This window comes from Gigantopelta aegis, chromosome 4 (assembly GCF_016097555.1).
Source record: "Gigantopelta aegis isolate Gae_Host chromosome 4, Gae_host_genome, whole genome shotgun sequence".
Taxonomy (NCBI): domain Eukaryota; kingdom Metazoa; phylum Mollusca; class Gastropoda; order Neomphalida; family Peltospiridae; genus Gigantopelta; species Gigantopelta aegis.
In genome coordinates this window covers 85,809,156-85,814,324 of record NC_054702.1, presented here as the reverse complement: position 1 = coordinate 85,814,324, position 5,169 = coordinate 85,809,156, and positions in this window count along the sequence as shown.

The following is a 5,169-nucleotide window of genomic DNA, read 5'->3' as shown; positions in this document are numbered from 1 at the left end:
TAAAAATTTATTTTTATTTTATTTATTCATTCACAACATTTTCCAACCAAAAAAATTAAAAGGGCCCTAAAAGCCAACCTATATTTTTGCCAACACAGGTTTAGGTTAGGGTTATCCATTGATCAAAATACCAGGTAAAAAAATTTAAATAATGATTTCAAACTAAACCTATTTACCACAATTTTTCTTAAATTTTATTTAACAAATACAAACAAATCTAAATTAAAAATAAAATTTAACCGGAAAAACAAGGAAAGGAACAATAAAAGATTAATATAAAATTAAACCAAAAACCCCAATATTAAAAGCAGAAACATTTTAAACTAATTAAACAAAAACATTAAAAAATTTAAAAGCATTGAATCTTTATCCAAATTTAAATTACTAAAAGTAAACAAAGGCAAGTTTAAGTTTTAAGACCCAAGGCCCAAAAAACCAATTAAATTGCCTTATTACCAGGTAAATTCCCTTTAAATACACACTAATTTATAAATGAGAAACTAAAATTACTTTCATGGAATGTTAAAATTAAACGTAACTTACAGGTAAAATCTCTTGTAGTATTTTCTTTTGGGCTTACTTTATAGTTTTGTTTTGACAGATAGAAAAACAATTATTAGTCAATATTTAGTACATGTATTAATGTAATAAAAATAACAAGTTAAAGCAAATTTTATTTGATTACTAATGGAAATTAGATGTTGTATTTAAGTAACTCCTGGTAAATGTTAAGGTAACACTGTACCAAATCAGAGAGAGAGAGAGTTCCGTGTCAAAGTTCAAATGCAAAAGCTCGAGGAGCACAATAAAATAGTTACAGTATATACATGTTCAAAAACCTGGCTGCGACCAATTTGATCGTATCTTGTTGTAGGAAGGTCGGCGGCGCTCTTGCCACAGGTATTGGGTGGTCTTACGCTGTCGCGGGTGATCGCGCGACTTGTCGGGGTACTGTACGACCGTCGCACCATCGTCGCGCGATTATGAATGACCGTGACTAGTTGTGCGCCTAGTCGTGCATTGTCGTGCGACGGTCGTACAATTAGTCGTGACTTGTCTTCTTGCCTAGAGACCGGCCTCGGTGGCATCGGTCTTCAGGCTGGTAGGTACTGGATTCGGATCCCAGTCGAGGCATGAGATTTCTAATCCAGATACCGACTCCAAACCCTGAGTGAGTGCTCCGCAAGGTTCAATGGGTAGGTGTAAAACCACTTGCACCGACCAGTGATCCATAACTGGTTCAACAAAGGTCATGGTTTGTGCTATCCTGCTTGTGGGAAGCGCAAATAAAAGATCCCTTGCTGCCTGTCGTAAAAGAGTAGCCTATGTGGTGACAGCGGGTTTCCTCTAAAAAACAGTGTCAGAATAACCATATGTTTGACGTCCAATAGCCGATGATAAGATAAAAAAATCAATGTGCTCTAGTGACGTCGTTAAATAAAACAAACTTTACTTTTTTCTTGCCCCGAGGACCCATCTTCAGTCTTCAGTATTGGCTTGATGTGAACGCTTCGGAGATGCTGTGAGAACTGATGACTGTCAAGACCAAGACCAAAATATTTAACGTGCACATTCAGTGCAAGCTGTTGTAGCGCACGCCTGTCCTGGGCAGAGGTGCCGGCCTCGGCCTGCTCCTCCGTCCAGGACAGGAAATGGTTGGGGTGGGAGATGGAGGGACCGCCTGCACTGGCAGGTGCAAGGGAGTACCAGCAGTCCGAGGGTGGTATGGTGCTATGCAATTTGGAAGATCCCGTAGGATTAAGCCAAAAGGGAAATGAGTGCGCGTTTTTGATGAAGGAAATTAGGCGCAATTTGGAACGGTCGGTCTAAATATAAAGGTAGGGAGCTACGTATAGTTTTGGAATTTTAGTGGGCCGGGAATAGCTCTGGTCAGGTCAGGTCATATGGCTTTACGTGCACATTCAGAGCAAGCTGTTGTAGCGCACGCCTGTCTTGGGCACAGGACAGGTGTGTGTGTGTGTGTGTGTGTGTGTGGGGGTAATGGTGCTATGGAATTTTGAATGGAGCAAGAATTATGCCAAAAGAGAAAAGGTGCGCAATTTTGATTGAGGAATTTGGGCGCAATTTTGAACGGTCGGTCAAAAAGAAAGTTCCGGAGCTAATATAGGTTTTGACATTAATAAATCGAGAGTAGCTCGTTAATTACACCTCTGTGATGCTGTGGTGTCTCTCTAGGTTGCCCATAGGGCTTCTGGTCGTTGCATGACAACCCAGGGGAGAAAGTAGCTCTGGTCAGGTCAGGTCATATGGCTTTACGTGCACATTCAGAGCAAGCTGTTGTAGCGCACGCCTGTCTTGGGCACAAGAGCCGGCCTCGGCCGGCTCCTCCGTCCAGGACAGGAAAGGTGTGTGTGTGTGTGTGTGTGTGTGTGTGTGTGTGTGTGTGTGTGTGTGTGGGGGGGGGGGGTAATGGTGCTATGGAATTTTGAATGGAGCAAGAATAATGCCAAAAGAGAAAAGGTGCGCAAGTTTGATTGAGGAATTTGGGCGTAATTTTGAACGGTCGGTCAAAACGAAAGTTCCGGAGCTAATATAGGTTTTGACATTAATGAATCGAGAGTAGCTCGTTAATTAGACCTCTATGATGCTGTGGTGTCTCTCTAGGTTGCCCATAGGGCTTCTGGTCGTTGCATGACAACCCAGGGGAGAGAGTAGCTCTTGTCATGTCATGCCACAGGGTTTTACGTGCACATTCAGAACAAGCTGTTGTAGCGCACGCCTGTCGTGGGCACAAGAGCCGGCCTTGGCCGGCTCCTCCGTCCATGACAGGAAAGGTGGGGGGAGGGGAGAGGAGGGACCGCCTGCACTGGCAGGTGCAAGGGAGCACCAGCAGCCCGATCAAATCGGTAGCAGGCGGGTGGGGGTGGTGGTGGTGCTATGGAATTTGAATGGAGCAGTTAAATGCCAAAGAGAAAAGGGTGCGCAATTTTGATTGAGGGAATTTGGCGCAATTTTGAACGGTCGGCCGAAAGGTAAATGGCCGAGCTAATATAGGTTTTGATATTAGTGAATCCAGAGTAGCTCGTTAATTTTAGACCTTTACGATGCTGTGGTGTCTTCCTAGGTTGCCCATAAGGCCCTTATAAAGGGCCTGACCGCTTCTGGTCGAGGCATCACCAAGTACCAAGTTATTACCAGCAGCAAGTATTGGGGGTTTGGGTGGGGGAGACCGATATTCTTTTGTTCAGCTTCCCCCGGGTGCATTGCAATTGTGTACTCGGAACGGTATTCTTTTGTCCGGTTCCTTATTAGAGTACGTGCTGGACCATTAAATGGGGGCGGGTGCATTGTTATCATTAGTCAATGCACCCTGTGTACTGATGCAGTGAGCGTGTAGTCTGTGTGTGAATCCTAGTTTTGTGTTACGGTTGTACCTATTGTCTTAAGTCCCTATTCTAATGAGTTCAACGGTCATTCATGACCACCCATCCTCTGGTGGAGCGCCTTATTTATAGTAGCTTGACAATTGCGTGACCAGTCGCACGGCCAGTTGCGATCGGTCGCAAGCTGCCACGACCAGTCATGGGTAGTCGTGCGACTGGTCGTTGACAATCGTAGGTAGTCGTGGGTGATTGTAAGACGCACGTGCGACCAGTCGTGCGATTAGTCTGCGACAAGTCGCAGACCAGTCGGCGACAGGTCCCATAGTCTGACCGCAACCCATCGATCGTAGAAAACGAGCCTACGACCGTCCACGACCGCCGAGGTCGCGGACAATCGGAGCGTAATTAAGTGTGAATGGGGCAATAAACGATCTTTCATGAGACCTCGTTTAGATATCTCTATGTACTGGAAGTTAAAACCAGTACATGGTACAATAAAAAAGTATTATTGCAATTGTCTGCAAAAAAATATAGTTCCTATATATTAAAAATGTATTATTTAAATCTCTTAAATGACATGTCAAAGGGTTTTTTTTCAAAGTACATTTATAGAGAATACTCCCCGAGTGTCTTGTGGTATCATAATTTATCACAACGAGTTAATAAAAGTATAATCTTTAAAAAAAAAATAATAATAACAATAATAAAAGGTATAAAATCCAAGGCTTGCCGAGGATTTTTATACTTTTATCAACGAGTGCTGATAAATTATGATATAAGACACGATGGGGTATTCTTTTTATTATTCATTATAATTCTTTTTCATTTGCGACAATTGTAAACAATTCTTTGAAACCTATGGAATTTAAGCGGGCGCATAATACACAACTCACACATTTATTTTAATGAAGACAAATAACACACGAACCGTTAGCATGTTATTTCGCAGAAAAAAAATAGTTCAAAGATATTGTAACTCCATGACACGTACTGATAATTGACTTAATTATATTTCGGTGATTAAAATTTGATCAGTCAAGATTATAAGAAGTGATATCTCCTAGCAGAATATCGCAGGAGATATCGCGAATTATAGTGCCAGTGATATCTCCTACAAAAGCCTCTAATGAATGTTAAAGCATAATATGCAACACCTTATCTATATGTGTACTGCCTGGATGTTGTTAACTTTATCGGTAACGGAGATTTATTTGGACCAACGGACCATTAAAATCCAACTTAAGTTTGTGTGGGATAAATTCGTTCATAGAATACGACGTAACATGCTCTACATTTAGATACAAGTCGGGAATTTACCAAATCTAAAAATAGCACGATTACAAGTATTTGCTGTCATTCATGGACGTATTGCGTAACATGCAACGATTACGAATGATTTGTAATTCGTAATTAAAACAGATATTTATTTATTTTATTATTTTATTATGGAATTAAACAGTTATTTAGAAAACAAATTATAAATAACTGAAACTCGTCTTGTTAAAACGAAGTCCATTGATTGTTATAATATCCCGTACTACATAGTTTACAGAAAGTACAGGTAATTCCCCTGTATAGGATTTCCATTTGGGCTTAGCCTTGCATTAAATTTTTGATTTTTTAAAAATCAATATTTTAGTAGAAATGTAATACAATTTAAAAAGTTACATTATTCAATAATGCAACTGATTATTAATTTTTAAAAAGAGTAATTGTTATATTTAGGTAACACGTTTTGACTTGTAAAACCGACTGTTTCACTTTCTGTTTACGGAGAAATTTGATATGACGCAGTAGCTTATTAGTAGTAATCGAACATTCAAGA